Source organism: Phyllobates terribilis, unplaced genomic scaffold (genome assembly GCF_046119375.1).
Source record: "Phyllobates terribilis strain yellow unplaced genomic scaffold, ASM4611937v1 Scaffold_12__6_contigs__length_324123572, whole genome shotgun sequence".
Taxonomy (NCBI): Eukaryota; Metazoa; Chordata; class Amphibia; order Anura; family Dendrobatidae; genus Phyllobates; species Phyllobates terribilis.
The window spans coordinates 173,399,254-173,417,199 of record NW_027362772.1 but is presented as its reverse complement, the minus strand read 5'-3'; the positions used below and the strand labels follow the sequence as shown (position 1 = coordinate 173,417,199).

Below are 17,946 nucleotides of genomic sequence, written 5' to 3'. Positions count from 1 at the left end.
GACATATGGGGCATCACCGCATTTCAATGAAATTGTGCAACTTTAGATATTTTCACAAGAAAAACTAAATATATATTGACCTAAATTTACCATTAATATAAAGTACAATGTGTTACAAAATAACACTATCAGAATCACGGGGATATGTTAAGCATTCCAGTATTATTGCCACATAAATTGATACTTACCAGTAAGTCTAATTTCAGATTTTTTTACCTCAAGGCATCAATAGACTATATATATACTTAATAAACAAAAGCTAAAAGAGCAGATGAACATAGTTTAACAAGTCTGAAATGCGCATGTGATACTGACATCAAAGTTTCACTACATTTTGGGACAAATGTTTTCACTTTCAACATTAACAATCAGTAGAATATTTTCTCTAAATTTGCATCTCCTATCTTCACTCCAATTGTTTGCACCTAAGAAAAAAATAAAGCTTGATGCAACATTATGCTTACAAATTGTGTTTTATGCTCAATCATCACCTGTCCTACAGAGACACAGTCAGAATTACCCTGGTGAATTGAGTAAATTTGAAAATGTAAAAAAAATGCAGAATTGCTGTTTTTTCTATTCATTCACAAAGAATTAATGTAAGTTCTTAAATATGTACGCAAAATAGCGGGACTTTCAAATATAGATAATCTTGCAAAAACAAGTCAAAGTAAAAATAAATACATCCAGTTGTGACATCTACAGTGTGTTGAACATTCCTAAATCTAAGCGTGTCCTGCCGAAATAGCTCAGTTGGGAGAGCGCTAGACTGAAGATATAAAGGTCCCTGGTTCAATCCCAGGTTTCGGCAAAAGTTTTTTTCTTCACCCATTAAATTTTAAGCAGAAAATAAACAAAGCATATGGACTGACTGTTTACAGAGAATGTAAAAATCCTAATCATTATAACTATCTACAGGAAATAAAATGATAGAAACTTGAGAACTGAACACTTTTAACTTTTGAGGAAAATAATATTTTTTGTAATTTTTCCTTCATTCTGGACGTCATCACTTTGTTTTATTTTAGTTTGACTTAGCTGTATGAGGATTTAAAGGAAACCTGATAGCTAATATGGGCAGCATGTATCAGACACTAGCTGAATGATTTCAGCCATTTATGTTTGACTATGAATCGCTGTGGCATTACTGAGACAAATATGCTTCAAAAATATGCCAGGAACAAAGCTGTTTGGGGAAAAAGCCAGGAAGGCAAGAAACACAAGCCCCAACTCAGGAACGACTTCTTACATTCTAAAAATAGGGGTTTCTACGTTAATCGAAAGACAAAGCATCCACAGATTTGGCATTTCTCTAGCGAGGAGAGCCCACTTAAAATGTATGGGGTGCTTGTCTCCATAAGCGCAAGCTGGGCACTAAACTGGCTTATTTGCAATTCTGGATGTTGCAGAGTGAAAACATATGTTGGACAAGAATAGTAATTGCTGGCGTTGATGAATTCATTGTGAGGAGTAATTTATAAAATGGGATCACTTTGGAGGGGTTTCTGCTGTTTTGGTACCTTTGGAGCTCCGCAAATGTCACCCTCAAAATATTCTTGCAAAATCTGCATTCCCAAAACCCAAATAGCGCTCTTACTTTCAAAGCCCTGCTGTGTGACCAAACAGTAGTTTCTGAAGACATATGGGGCATCACCGCATTTCAATGAAATTGTGCAACTTTAGATATTTTCACAAGAAAAACTAAATATATATTGACCTAAATTTACCATTAATATAAAGTACAATGTGTTACAAAATAACACTATCAGAATCACGGGGATATGTTAAGCATTCCAGTGTTATTGCCACATAAATTGATACATGTCAGATTTAAAAAACGGTGCTTGGTCATGAAGCTCAAAATTGGCTGTAACTAATAGGTTACAAATCAATATTAAAATCAAAGAAATCATAGCATATTTCCTTTCATCACAAGTAATGCTCATCTTTCTACTGCTTAGCTTAGAAAGAGTTAAATTACAAAAGCCAGAAGAAGTCAGGATGGCCGAGCGGTCTGGGAACATCAAATAGTTTCTTTGTGCATATGTTAGTTGTTGCTTTGGCATCGGAAAAATACTGTGGATAGGAAAATGGGAGGGACAATTTCATCTCTATGTGTTCTCTGTCCCTATTAGGGCAGAGAGTGAACCTCCTAAGGTGCTGTCGTGGAAGATTCCTAGAAACCGAATTACCAGTAAGTAGAGATGAGCGTTGTTCTACTCGAACTGTTCGCCAATCTCAAATTCGAGCTGTTTTGGGCGGTGTTCGAGCCGTTCTGCGAACACGAACGATTTGAGAAAAATTCGGCTGTTCGAGGTTATGTTCGATAACTGTTCGTGCACCAAAATCATAACTGGATTTTTTCTCAGTAATGATGAAAATTAATGCTAATACGCAGTTTGAGTGTACAGCGGGGTGGGGGGAGGGGCAGGGGATGGATCTCTGCAGAAACAATGAAGATCTCCATTTTTTTTTCTCTTTCCCGCATTTACAGTGGGGAGGTGCAATCTGTCAGCCTATCAGCAGCGCACACAAGGAGCGAAGTGCTTTTTTTCACACAAGCAAGGGCATGTGTCATTGGCAGTGTATGTCACATGTCCTTGCCCTATAAGACCAAGCCATTTTCCCCGTCGCCACCATTTTCTCACTGCTGCAGCTGCGTGTTAGACGGCACCGCTGTTGCTGTGTGCGCTATACCTTGTTAATTTCAAGCCAATTTTCGCACAAATCTACAGATAGCTTGGGAGTAGGGAATAGTTGTGATTGCAGTCCTTTTAAGGACTAGGTTACAGCATTTCCTACGACTTTTATCAGGCAGGTCTGTGCTCTTAAATAGATAGATTGTGGGAGTAAAGACTAATTGTAATTGCAGTCCTTTTCAGGACTAGGTTACATCAGTTCCTATCAGTTTTTGCCAGGCAGGTCTGTGCCAGTGCTGTGCAAGTTTTTTTCACAGCATTTGGCTGAATCAAGCAAAGCTAATCCTTTTTGGCCTATTGCAGAGTGTGTTAGTCAGTGGAGTAGCCTATCTGTGTTGCAAGATATACCACCTGTGTATAGAATACCAATTTTTTTACTGCACCTAGTGAAGTAAAATCTTTTGGGCATAGCATCATTCTATTAGTCCATCTATACTGACCTCCATCAGGTTGCAAATTGAATATAATTTTTTTCTGCATCTAGCTCTGAAAAAATATTTGGGCTTCTAGCAGTGTGTGGGACTTGTTCTATTAGTCCATCTATACTGACCTCCATCACGCTGCAAATTCAAAATAATTTTTTGTCTGCATCTAGCTCTGAAAAAATATTTGGCCTTCTAGCAGTGTGTGGGACTTTCTCTATTAGTCCATCTATACTGACCTCCATCAGGCTGCAAATTAAAAATAATTTTTATCTGCATCTACCTCTGAAAAAATATTTGGCCTTCTAGCTGTGTGTGGGACTTGTTCTATTAGTCCATCTATACTGACCTCCATCAGGTTGCAAACTGAATATAATTTTTTTCTGCATCTAGCTCTGAAAAAATATTTGGCCTTCTAGCAGTGTGTGGGACTTTCTCTATTAGTCCATCTATACTGACCTCCATCAGGTTGCAAATTAAAAATAATTTTTATCTGCATCTAGCTCTGAAAAAATATTTGGCCTTCTAGCAGTGTGTGGGACTTTCTCTATTAGTCCATCTATACTGACCTCCATCAGGTTGCAAACTGAATATATTTTTTTTCTGCATCTAGCTCTGAAAAAATATTTGGCCTTCTAGCAGTGTGTGGGACTTTTTCTATTAGTCCATCTATACTGACCTCCATCAGGTTGCAAATTAAAAATAATTTTTATCTGCATCTAGCTCTGAAAAAATATTTGGCCTTCTAGCAGTGTGTGGGACTTTCTCTATTAGTCCATCTATACTGACCTCCATCAGGTTGCAAATTAAAAATAATTTTTTGTCTGCATCTAGCTCTGAAAAAATATTTGGCCTTCTAGCAGTGTGTGGGACTTTCTCTATTAGTCCATCTATACTGACCTCCATCAGGTTGCAAACTGAATATATTTTTTTTCTGCATCTAGCTCTGAAAAAATATTTGGCCTTGTAGCAGTGTGTGGGACTTTTTCTATTAGTCCATCTATACTGACCTCCATCAGGTTGCAAATTAAAAATAATTTTTATCTGCATCTAGCTCTGAAAAAATATTTGGCCTTCTAGCAGTGTGTGGGACTTTCTCTATTAGTCCATCTATACTGACCTCCATCAGGTTGCAAATTCAAAATAATTTTTTGTCTGCATCTAGCCCTGAAAAAATATTTGGCCTTCTAGCAGTGTGTGGGACTTTCTCTATTAGTCCATCTATACTGACCTCCATCAGGTTGCAAATTCAAAATAATTTTTTGTCTGCATCTAGCTCTGAAAAAATATTTGGCCTTCTAGCAGTGTGTGGGACTTTCTCTATTAGTCCATCTATACTGACCTCCATCAGGTTGCAAACTGAATATATTTTTTTTCTGCATCTACCTCTGAAAAAATATTGGGCTTCTAGCTGTGTGTGGGACCTGTTCTATTAATCCATCTATACAGACCTCCATCAGGTTGCAAACTGAATATAATTTTTTTCTGCATCTACCTCTGAAAAAATATTTGGGCTTCTAGCTGTGTGTGGGACTTGTTCTATTAGTTCATCTATACTGACCTCCATCAGGTTGCAAACTGAATATAATATTTTTCTGCATCTAGCTCTGAAAAAATATTTGGCCTTCTAGCAGTTTGTGGGACTTTCTCTATTAGTCCATCTATACTGACCTCCATCAGGCTGCAAATTAAAAATACTTTTTATTTGCAACTAGCTCTGAAAAAATATTTGGCCTTCTAGCAGTGTGTGGGACTTTCTCTATTAGTCCATCTATACTGACCTCCATCAGGTTGCAAATTAAAAATAATTTTTTGTCTGCATCTAGCTCTGAAAAAATATTTGGCCTTCTAGCACTGTGTGAGACTTTCTCTATTAGTCCATCTATACTGACCTCCATCAGGTTGCAAATTCAAAATAATTTTTTGTCTGCATCTAGCTCTGAAAAAATATTTGGCCTTCTAGCAGTGTGTGGGACTTTCTCTATTAGTCCATCTATACTGACCTCCATCAGGTTGCAAATTAAAAACAATTTTTTGTCTGCATCTAGCTCTGAAAAAATATTTGGCCTTCTAGCAGTGTGTGGGACTTTCTCTATTAGTCCATCTATACTGACCTCCATCAGGTTGCAAACTGAATATATTTTTTTCTGCATCTACCTCTGAAAAAATATTGGGCTTCTAGCTGTGTGTGGGACTTGTTCTATTAATCCATCTATACAGACCTCCATCAGGTTGCAAACTGAATATAATTTTTTTCTGCATCTACCTCTGAAAAAATATTTGGGCTTCTAGCTGTGTGTGGGACTTGTTCTATTAGTCCATCTATACTGACCTCCATCAGGTTGCAAACTGAATATAATTTTTTCCTGCATCTAGCTCTGAAAAAATATTTGGCCTTCTAGCAGTGTGTGGGACTTTCTCTATTAGTCCATCTATACTGACCTCCATCAGGTTGCAAATTAAAAATAATTTTTATCTGCATCTAGCTCTGAAAAAATATTTGGCCTTCTAGCAGTGTGTGGGACTTTCTCTATTAGTCCATCTATACTGACCTCCATCAGGTTGCAAATTAAAAATAATTTTTTGTCTGCATCTAGCTCTGAAAAAATATTTGGCCTTCTAGCACTGTGTGGGACTTTCTCTATTAGTCCATCTATACTGACCTCCATCAGGTTGCAAATTCAAAATAATTTTTTGTCTGCATCTAGCTCTGAAAAAATATTTGGCCTTCTAGCAGTGTGTGGGACTTTCTCTATTAGTCCATCTATACTGACCTCCATCAGGTTGCAAATTAAAAACAATTTTTTGTCTGCATCTAGCTCTGAAAAAATATTTGGCCTTCTAGCAGTGTGTGGGACTTTCTCTATTAGTCCATCTATACTGACCTCCATCAGGCTGCAAATTAAAAATAATTTTTTTCTGCATCTACCTCTGAAAAAATATTTGGGCTTCTAGCTGTGTGTAGGACTTGTTCTATTAGTCCATCTATACTGACCTCCATCAGGTTGCAAATTGAATATAATTTTTTTCTGCATCTAACCCAGCCAATAGTTTTGGCCTAATACCACAGTTTGGCCACTCAGCTCTGCTCGGTTCCCATCCATTGTTTTTTTGTGCAAACAACTCCAGAGTTGTGAATTAGTTAACCACCAAAATGAGTGGAAAAAGGCCTGCTGCTGGTGGAAAGGGGAAAAAGCATGTTGGGAAGGGGAAAAAAGGTTGTGTCCGTGGGGTAGGTGTTAAAGCAACATTAACATCTGCAGAACAAAGACCATCTTCCAGCCAAACTAAAATGTCTACTTCTTTTAGCGGACAATGTGATAAGATCCATTTCTTACGGCTACGCCAATCGCTACAAATTCCAGATGAGGCACAAAAACAGGTGCTTCAACGGATATCAAGTGCTCCTTTAAGTGGGCTCTCCTCCACATCAACTTCAACATCACAAATACTCCAGTCCTCAAAGGTGTCACCCCAATCGCACTTGCTTCCTCACAGCTCCCAAATCTCCAGCTGCCCGTCTGAGTATGAGGTAGAACAGATGGTTGAGTCTGCAGAGCTGTTTACTCATACTATAGCCTGGGAATCAGAGGTCGACTCCAGGGCTTCTGTGAATCCAGACGAGGAAATGATCTGCACTGATGCCCAGAATCTTTATGAGTCGGATCCAGGACCAGACGCAGAAGGTTCTGACCATAATGTAGACCCTCATTCCCAAACTGTAACTCCTGTTGGTGGAGACAATGAGGAAGACGATGATGAGACTCAAATACCTGATTGGAGCGACAACATTAGTTTTTTGTCAGGGCAGGAACAGGTTGGCTCTGAGGATGACGGGTGTGATAACGCACAGGGTGATGATGATGAGGTTGGAGATCCCACTTACTGTCAACCCACAGTCAGCCAAGAGATGAGGTCAGCAGAGGAGGTGGAGGAAGATGCTAGTGACGACGAGGTCAGGTTGCGCCTTCCTGGACAGAGACGTAGTACTGGAAGCACGTCAACAACTGCATCCTCAAACACAACTCTGCCTCTCACCACAAGTCGTGGTGGCTCTTCAGGTTGCATGGGTGCTAAGCCTTGCAAAGCCTGGGCATTTTTTCAGATCGATAAAGATGACCCAACTCGTGTTATCTGTAACATTTGTCAGCAAAAGCTAAGTAGAGGCCAAAAAATACATAGTTTGAGTACTTCATGCATGAACCGGCACATGGACATGAAGCATAAGTTGCAGTGGGAAGCTCAGTGTGCTACAATGCGGCCTAGCCGGCCGGGCCAACCACCGTCTGCCATATCTTGTGCATCCGCGGCCTCTTTATCCTCTGTGACTGGGGGGACAGCAGTCACACCTGTTTTGGGGCGCAGACCTGCCACCTCTTTACCCGCAACAGCCAGCGTGATTGGCAGGTCATCATTTTCTTTGGAGGTGGTAACACCAGCTGGTGTTGAGCGCTGTCCGACATCGATAGCACCACCTTTGGATCAAGGCAACCTAACATGTCCGCCTGCATCTTCCTCACAGACCGGCAGTTTGCCGGGGACACCCTTATCAACCCCGTCTAAGCAAAATAGCCAGCCCTCGGTCCCTCAGATGTGGACAAGTAAAAGACCATTTCCTCCTAGCCATGAGAAAGCTAAGAGGTTGAATTTCACCATCTGCAAGCTCTTGGCTACGGAAATGCTGCCTTTCCGCCTGGTGGACACAGAGCATTTTCGAGACCTTATGTCCGTCGCAGTGCCCCAGTACCAGATGCCCAGTCGGCACTACTTCTCAAAGAAAGGTGTGCCTGCGCTCCACCAGCATGTCGCACACAACATCACCGCTTCTTTGAGAAACTCTGTGTGTGACAGGGTGCATTTCACCACAGACACTTGAACGAGTAGGCATGGACAGGGGCGTTACATGTCGCTGACTGGGCACTGGGTAACTATGGTGACAGCAGGACAAGGGGCTGCTGTCCAAGTCTTGCCGTCCCCACGAGTTGTGCGTCAATCCTCTTTATGTCAAAGTTCCTCCACTGCTTCTGCCTCCTCAACCTCCTCTCGGTCTTCCACCTGCACCCAAAGCCTGTCTGGTCATGCCACAAGCTTTCTAACTGCGCAGAAGGGATCCTGCACACCTCCTTACTATGCTGGCAGTAGGGCTCAACGTCATCAGGCGGTTTTTACTTTGAAATGTCTGGGAAATGTGATTCACACAGCTGAGGAGTTGTGGTCAGCTCTTGAGAACCAATTTCATGAATGGTTGTCTCCACTGGACCTGAAACCAGGGAAGGCCGTGTGCGACAATGCTGCAAACCTGGGTGCGGCCCTTCGCCGGGGCAATGTCACACACGTGCCTTGTATGGCTCACGTGTTGAACCTAACCTGGTTGTCCAGCAATTTTTAGCCCACTATCCCAGACTAGATGGCCTTCTGCAGAGGGCACGGTCGCTGTGTGCTCACTTCCGCCGTTCGCATCCCGCAGCTCAGCGACTTACATCTCTACAGAAGTTGTTGGGCCTGCCACTTCACCGGCTAAAATGCGATGTGCCTACCCGGTGGAATTCAACTCTGCACATGTTGCAGCGACTGTGGCAGCACCGACAAGCCCTGGTGCAATACGTTCTGATGTATAGCCTGGGCCAACGAGATCCAGAGGTGGGGCAAATCACGCTGGAGGAGTGGTCTCAGATCAGGGACCTATGCACCCTTCTGCACAGTTTTGAATTGGCGACGAAGATGTTTAGTGCTGACGATGCCATTATCACCATGACTATTCCGGTGATTTACATGCTGGAGCACATGTAAAACAGAATTCGGAGTCAGGTGGTGACACAAGAGGAGGTGGAGGAAGTAGAGGAGGAGGAGTTGTATGCGGAAGGGCTAACATCTGCAAGGTCCAGACGGTCGGCAGCACCAAGGCGGCAGGCATGTGAGGGTAGGGGAGATGGTTTTACCAGGGCGCATGGTAGCAGCCAAACTAGTGAGGAAGGTGCAGGAGCCCAGGAAGAAGTGGAGGACGAACTGATGGAAGACTCATCAGATGAGGGAGACCTTGATCACATTTCTGTTGTGCGAGGTTGGGGGGAGAGGACAGAGGAAGGAAGCATGATTGTTACCTCGCCACCAACACAACAGGGACTTGGTGCTCCTGGATGCGCAACACACATGAGTGCCTTCTTGCTGCACTACCTGCAACATGACCCTCGAATTGTGAGAATTAGAAATAATCCTGACTACTGGGTTGCCACACTGTTAGAACCCCGGTACAAAAGTAAATTTGCAGAAATTATTCCTGCCATAGAAAGGGATGCACGCATGCAGGAGTATCAGCAGAGACTGTTGCAGAATCTTACATGTGCTTTTCCACAAAACACCAGTGGTGCACGTAGTGAATCTCACAGTTCCAACTTGCCAACCGTGGGACCGTCAAGTGTTCAGCTCTCAAACCATAACAGAACCACAGTATCTGCTGGCAACATCAATTTTGCGGAATCATTTCACCACTTTTTTAGCCCATCCTTTGCAAGGCCACAGGAGACAAGAAGTCTGACACATAGTCAACGCCTAGAGACTATGGTACAGGAGTATCTCCAAGTAAACATTGAAGCCATGACTGTGTCACTGGACCCTTGCTCTTTTTGGGCTTCCAATCTGGATAAATGGCCAGAGCTAGCCACTAACGCCTTGGAGATCTTGTCATGCCCCGCAGCCAGCGTACTGTCTGAACGTGTGTTCAGCGCTGCTGGTGGTGTGCTGACAGATAAGCGCACGCGGCTCTCCACTGATAATGTAGACAGACTCACGTTCATAAAGATGAACAAATCATGGATCCAAAACGACTTTTCTACCCCTGTGTCATCCTGGGGAGAGTAAAAGCTTGATGATTGGTTAAAATCACCTCACCAACCGTTTTAAGCTTTCAAATTACTAATCATGTTTATCTGTATCTTGGCTGGAAAATAATTTGGGCTTTGTAGCAGTGTGCAGCACTGATTCTATTAGGCCATCTATAATAAGCTCCACCAGATTTAAAATTACTAATCATGTTTATCTGTATCTTGGCTGGAAAATAATTTGGGCTTTGTAGCAGTGTGCAGCACTGATCCTATAAGGCCATCTATACTAAACTCCACCAGATTTAAAATTAATAATAATTTTTAGCTGCATCTAGCCCGGAAAATAATTTTGGGGCTTCGAGATGCGCAAGACACATAAGTGCCTTCTTGCTGCGCTACCTGCAACATGACCCTCATATTGTCAGAATTCGAAGTAATCATGACTACTGGGTTGCCACACTCTTAGATCCCCCAAACTTTTCGATCAACCTTTTCATTTTAATAAAGACCAAAAAAATGGTTATTTTTGAAATTATAAGCATTAGCAGGTTATTAGAAACTGAAATCAAACAGTTTTCAACTCAAAACTTAATTCTAGGTGATGTTACATTTTCACATAGGACCACTTGTTCGAAAGGAGCTTCTGAACTCTCTCGTCCCATGAATTTGTCAGGTTTTGGATGGTTTCTGCTTCAATTGTTTTGCATGAGGACAGAATACCCTCCCAGAGCTGTTGCTTAGATGTGAACTGCCTCCCGCCATCATAGACACTCCTTTTGATGATGCTCCAGAGGTTCTGAATGGGGTAGAGGTCAGGGGAGCATGGGGGTCACACCATAAGTTTGTCCCCTTTTATGCCCATATCAGCCAGAGATGAAGATGTGTTATGTGCAGCATGAGATGGTGCATTATCATGCATAAAAATGATCTTGCTGTGGAATACACTGTTCTTCTTCTTGAACCATGGCAGGAAGTGCTGTTTGAGAAAATCCACATACATTATGGAGTTCATCTTTACCCCTTCAGGGATCCTAAAGGGGCCGACAATCTCTCTCCCCATGATTCTAGCCCAAAACATTACTCCACCTCCTCCTTTTTGGCGCTGTAGCCTTGTCTGCGTGGGGTGTCCATCAACCAGCCATCCTCCACTCCATCCATCTGGACCATCGAGCGCTGCACGGCACTCATCCGTGAACAAAACAGTTTTGAAATCAGTCTTCATGTAATGTTTGGCCCACTGGAGCCGTTTCTGCTTGTGTGAAGTGGATAGAGGAGGTCGATAGGATGGCGTATGCACAGCTGCAAACCTCTGAAGGACCCTGCATCTTGTTGTTCGGGGGACGTTGGAGGCACCAGCAGCTTCAAAAACTTGTCTGCTGCTATGACAAGGCTTTTTTGCCACTGCTCTTTTAACCTGACGTAATTGCCTGTAGGAAAGAGTCCTCAATTTGCCCTTATCAGCACGCACACGTGTGTACTGTGAATCAGCTACATACTTCTTGATTGCCAAGACACTTCATCCTGATCATCGCACAATGTTGATTGTAGTCATGCCTTGACCTAAACACTCCACAATTTGTTGCTTCTCAGCAGCCGACACATCCTTTTTCTTTCCCATTTTGGCAGAAAATGTATGCTGCTTAATAATGTGAGACAGCCTTCTTAAGTAGTCTTGCCTTTCATTGGACACACCTGCCAAACTAATTAGCACAGGTGTCTGCAATTGCTTACAGTGATATAAAGAGCCCTGACACACATCACCATCAATGAGTTTAACTGAAAAACAAATAAATTCTTCCCTTATCACTCCTAAACACTTTTTGTATAATAATTTGGAACACAGTGTACATGTGTTTTTCCACAAAACACCAGTGGTTCACGTAGTGAATCTTACAGTTCTAACTTGCCATCCGTGGTCTGTATGGAGTTGTTCAATAAAGGGCCCAAAATTAAGATAACATAGACGGGATAGGTCTCTATGAATAGGAATTCCTAAGTATATGATACCCTGTGAGGGCCAGACAAAGGGAAAGTTGGACTGGATGGAATTCTGTATGGATTTGGGGAGGGAGACATCGAGGGCCTCAGACTTCGCTGCATTGATTTTAAAATTTGACCATGTAACAAAGTGATCTATTTCAGCCATAACAGCATGGATGGATATATGTGATTGAGTGATATATACTAGGACATCATCAGCAAATAGAGAGCACTTGTACTCGGTGCCTCCCACCTTAATCCACCTAATATTGGGGTTATGGCGAATTGATGAGAGCAGGTGCTCTGTCACTAGGATGTATAAGAGAGGGGACAGAGGACATCCCTGCCTTGTCCCATTGGTGATTGTGAAAGGTGATGAAAATGTTCTGATGCACCCCCTGGGCCTTGGGACACCCAAAGCCGGACCCTTTTTGGTGGATGCTGGTGGTTGTAGTCTCCATGGCGGCGACCCGGTTCCGTGGCTCAGGGCGGTCAAACCAGTGGCGGAACTATTTATGTGGTTTTGATGTTTAAATGTCCGACTACGCCACCCGTGGATTGCGGTCAGAGTGAACCGCCGCTGCAGGGCAGACCGCTGAGGCTGGTGTTGTGGGTGCAGCAGAGCGTAGCATAACTCCCCACGGGAGGAGTATAGCCTCAGGGCAGTGTATGCGGAGGATGGGGGTGATGGTGCAGGGCAGCAGCAGTAACGACACAGAGTCAGTGATGCAGTCCAGGGCCTTTACTCACAGTTCTTATTATCCAGATAACGTCTGCAGGTAACGGCTGCCCACGTCGTACTGTGCTCACCAGGTGAGGGGCTCAGACAACTCCCAGATAACTTTGGAGCACTTCACAGGACCCCCTTTGTGTGTCCTTTGTCTGGCCTTTCTTACCAACCCTTATGTCCGACTGCCTCGGGCCTCCTCTTGGTAAACTTGGCACCAGTTTCCCTGACCCTATGTGGTGCCTTCCTAGCGGGTGTAGCGAGGGGCTGCGCCACATAAAATGTCACAGCCTCCGGTTTCTAGCTGAGGGTCGTTTCCTGCCTCCACTAGTTTCGGGGACCGGTCTCCCCCTTTGGCCTGACCCCTCCACGCAGGTGGATTCGGGCGTGCGATGGCGACTCGCCCGTCCGCACCCCTGGGATCCCTTCGTTCCTCGTTCCTGGAGCCTTCTCCGCTCCTCTTCCTTCCTTCTCCCTCTTCCAGGCCTGGGCCTCTGTTACTAGGCCCGCCTCCGGAGCAGAGCTCATGCAGAGCTCCTGCTCCCTGCCACTTCTGCTCAGACTTCTCTGCACTGAACTAAGATGGTGCCCACCTTTTATACTCCCATCTCAATGCACCCAGGAACTGCTTCCTCCCTGCTCCTGCACTACAGGGTTCCCTTTCCTCAGTGTTCCCTCCCCCCACTCCAGCCAGAGACAGGGACTGTCGTGCCCATCTCAGGGGCATATTGGTCGCCCTGCCCCACGGCAATGTGGTGTAATGCATGCAGGTGTCGGGTCCTGATCCACACTCCATCCTTACCTGAGAGTGAGATATCACACCTCTGGGAGAGGTGCAATACCTCTGTAGCAACCGAGCCCTCAGGGTGCTAGAGTTCCATTTATCTTCAGCCTAGGTGACGTATTGCGATACAGGGCCATGATTTTGGCTATAAAAGGGACCCCTAGACCCCTACCCCAAGCTTTTTAAGAGAATAATATATGGCGTGCCAGGAGACTCTATGGAATGCTTTCTCAGCATCCAACGAGAGTATGTAATTACTAATTTTTAACTGCATCTAGCCCAGGAAATACTTTGTGCCTTGTAGCAGTGTCTGCTAGTCAGTGGATTATCCCGGCTGTTAAGCAAGCTACACCACCTGTAGTTTGGACACTTAATTTTTTCAAAGGAAATGCTTCGGGACCACGGGATACTCAGTGAAGAGCATCAGGAGGCACCCCAAGGCATAGGGGCTGGGACTTGCAGTAGGATGCCTTGCGGTGGACAGCCGAGCTCGATCCTTATAAAAGCTTTTTAACTGCAGCAGCTTTAGTGGACGCTACTGGAGCTGGAATTACACGGCTGCTGGCATGAGACTTGCCCTCCAATAGATCCTTGTAAATGGATTTAAAGTGTATTCATTCAAATTAGAGGGACAATTTAAATTAAAAAGCTTAGAGCTGCCTCCACCACAGGGGGGCTCGCTCGACCCACCAGCGGACAGGCACCAGTATTGGGAGAGGGGGGCTGGCCGTCAGGGTTCACCGCGGCTCTGGCACAAACCTGGCGACACGGAGGTGGCACGGGCAGGAGCGGACTGAACGTGTCGGCTTCTCACTTTTTGGATATTAGAAGGGCATGACATGCCTATATCTGTGTCTCCCCCTCCTTTTACTCCTCCACCTCTTTTCTTTTCGCATGACTATATGTTCTTGTCACTTTTCCATGTGTTAGTTGTGTCTTTTGAGCAGTTTGTCAGCTTTTGGACACCTTTGAAGGTGCTTTCTATGTGTTTCTATGTGTTTTTGTTTGCCTGCCATTGGTTTTAACGGTGTTCGAAGGTGTTCGACGAACAGTTCGACGAACACGAACCGAACTCGAACACTACGGGGGTGGCTCAACACTACCAGTAAGTCTAATTTCAGATTTTTTTACCTCAGGCATCAATAGACTATAAATATACTTATTAAACAAAAGCTAAAAGAGCAGATGAACATAGTTTAACAAGTCTGAAATGCGCATGTGATACTGACATCAAAGTTTCACCACATTTTTGGGACAAATGTTTTCACTTTCAACATTAACAATAAGTAGAATATTTTCTCTAAATTTGCATCTCCTTTCTTCACTCCAATTGTTTGCACCTAAGAAGAAAATAAAGCTTGATGCAACATTTTGCTTACAAATTGTGTTTTATGCTCAATCATCACCTGTCCTACAGAGACACAGTCAGAATTACCCTGGCGAATTGAGTAAATTTGAAAATGTAAAAAAAATGCAGAATTGCTGTTTTTTTCTATTCATTCACAAAGAATTAATGTAGGTTCTTAAATATGTACACAAAGTAGCGGGACTTTCAAATATAGATAATCTTGCAAAAACAAGTCAAAGTAAAAAAAAATACATCCAGTTGTGACATCTACAGTGTGTTGAACATTCCAAATTCTTAAAGTGTCCTGCCGAAATAGCTCAGTTGGGAGAGCGTTAGACTGAAGATCTAAAAGTCCCGGGTTTCAGCAAAAGTTTTTTTCTTCACCCATTAAATTTTAAGCAGAAAATAAACAAAGCATATGGACTGGCTGTTTACAGAGAATGTAAAAATCCTAATCATTATAACTATCTACAGGAAATAAAATGATAGAAACTTGAGAACCGAACACTTTTAACTTTTGAGGAAAATAATATTTTTTGTAATTTTTACTTCATTCTGGACATCATCACTTTGTTTTATTTTAGTTTGACTTAGCTGTATAAGGATTTAAAGGAAACCTGATAGCTAATACGGGCAGCATGTATCAGACACTAGCTGAATGATTTCAGCCATTTATGTTTGACTATGTATCGCTGAGACATTACTGAGACAAATATGCTTCAAAAATATGCCAGGAACAAAGCTGTTTGGGGAAAAAGCCAGGAAGGCCAAAAACACAAGCCCCAACTCATGACCGTCATCTTTCATTCTAAAAATAGGGGTTTCCACGTTAATGGTAAGACAAAGAATCCACAGATTTGGCATTTCTCTAGCGAGGAGAGCCCACTTAAAATGTATGGGGTGCTTGTCTCCATAAGCGCAAGTTTGGCACTAAACTGGCTTATTTGCAATTCTGGATGTTGCAGAGTGAAAACACCTGTTGGACAATAATAGTAATTGCCGGTGTTGATGAATTCATTGTGAGGAGTAATTTATAAAATGGGATCACTTTGGTGGGGTTTCTGCTGTTTTGGTACTTTTGGAACTCCGCAAATGTCACCCTCAAAATATTCTTGCAAAATCTGCATTCCCAAAACCCAAATAGCGCTCTTACTTTCAAAGCCCTGCTGTGTGACCAAACAGTAGTTTCTGAAGACATATGGGGCATCACCGCATTTCAATGAAATTGTGCAACTTTACATATTTTCACAAGAAAAACTAAATATATATTGATCTAAATTTAAAATTAATATAAAGTACAATGTGTTACAAAATAACACTATCAGAATCACGGGGATATGTTAAGCATTCCAGTGTTATTGCCACATAAAGTGATACATGTCAGATTTAAAAAATGGTGCTTGGTCATGAAGCTCAAAATTGGCTGTAACTAATAGGTTACAAATCAATATTAAAATAAAATAAATCATGGTATATTTCCTTTCAACACAAGTAATGCTCATCTTTCTACTGCTTAGCTTAGAAAGAGTTAAATTACAAAAGACAGAAGAAGTCAGGATGACCGAGCGGTCTAAGGTGCTGCGTTCAGTTCGCAGCCTCTCCTGGATGCGTGGGTTTGAATCCCACTTCTGACATTAGCATTTTCTTTCAAGAAATTGTACAGCTTCACTCCTGTTACTGATCAGTTGGGGTTCCGCTCCATTGGTTGCAATTTCAAATCGAAAACTAAAAGTGATGGGGCTTAGCAAAACCAATTCTCAACGTTGGCACTTTGGCAGTATTCCTGGGGGTCCTTGAGGCAAATCTTAAATGTCCTGAATTTGTGCTTTCACAAAAGACTTCTGGGAACATCAAATAGTTTCTTTGTGCATATGTTAGTTGTTGCTTTTGCTTCGGAAAAATACTGTGGATAGGAAAATGGGAGGGAATATTTCATCTCTATGTGTTCTCTGTCCCTATTAGGGCAGAGAGTGAACCTCCTAAGGTGCTGTCGTGGAAGATTCCTAGAAACCGAATTACCAGTAAGTCTAATTTCAGATTTTTTCACCTCAGGCATCAATAGACTATAAATATACTTAATAAACAAAAGCTAAAAGAGCAGATGAACATAGTTTAACAAGTCTGAAATGCGCATGTGATACTGACATCAAAGTTTCACCACATTTTGGGACAAATGTTTTCACTTTCAACATTAACAATCAGTAGAATATTTTCTCTAAATTTACATCTCCTTTCTTCACTCAAATTGTTTGCACCTAAGAAAAAAATAAAGCTTGATGCAACATTATGCTTACAAATTGTGTTTTATGCTCAATCATCACCTGTCCTACAGAGACACAGTCAGAATTACCCTGGCGAATTGAGTAAATTTGAAAATGTAAAAAAAATGCAGAATTGCTGTGTTTTTCTATTCATTCACAAAGAATTAATGTAAGTTCTTAAATATGTACGCAAAATAGCGGGACTTTCAAATATAGATAATCTTGCAAAAACAAGTCAAAGTAAAAATAAATACATCCAGTTGTGACATCTACAGTGTGTTGAACATTCCTGAATCTAAATGTGTCCTGCTGAAATAGCTCATTTGGGAGAGCGTTAGACTGAAGATGTAAAGATCCCTGGTTCAATCCCGGGTTTCGGCAAAAGTTTTTTTCTTCACCCATTAAATTTTAAGCAGAAAATAAACAAAGCATATGGACTGACTGTTTACAGAGAATGTAAAAGTCCTAATCATTATAACTATCTACAGGAAATAAAATGATAGAAACTTGAGAACTGAGCACTGAGGAAGACAATGACAATGAGGAAGACGATGATAAGACTCAAATACCTGATTGGAGCGACAACTTTTGTTTTTTGTCAGGGCAGGAACAGGTTGGCTCTGAGGACGACGGGTGTGATAACGCACAGGGTGATGATGATGAGGTTGGAGATCCCACTTACTGTCAACCCACAGTCAGCCAAGAGATGAGGTCATCAGAGGAGGTGGAGGAAAATGCTAGTGACGACGAGGTCAGGTTGCGCCTTCCTGGACAGAGACGTAGTACTGGAAGCACGTCAACAACTGCATCCTCAAACACAACTCTGCCTCTCACCACAAGTCGTGGTGGCTCTTCAGGTCGCATGGGTGCTAAGCCTTGCATAGCCTGGGCATTTTTTCAGATC

The 17,946-nt window shown here is 42.6% G+C and overlaps 2 non-coding genes across 2 annotated transcripts; both read left to right on the top strand.

The window, feature by feature from the left end:
• Positions 1–738: 738 nt before the first annotated feature.
• TRNAF-GAA (transfer RNA phenylalanine (anticodon GAA)) lies at positions 739–811 on the top strand. Its single transcript has one exon. It is a non-coding gene; the product is annotated as a tRNA-Phe (tRNA).
• Positions 812–17,350: 16,539 nt separating this feature from the next.
• TRNAF-GAA (transfer RNA phenylalanine (anticodon GAA)) lies at positions 17,351–17,423 on the top strand. Its single transcript has one exon. It is a non-coding gene; the product is annotated as a tRNA-Phe (tRNA).
• Positions 17,424–17,946: the final 523 nt, after the last annotated feature.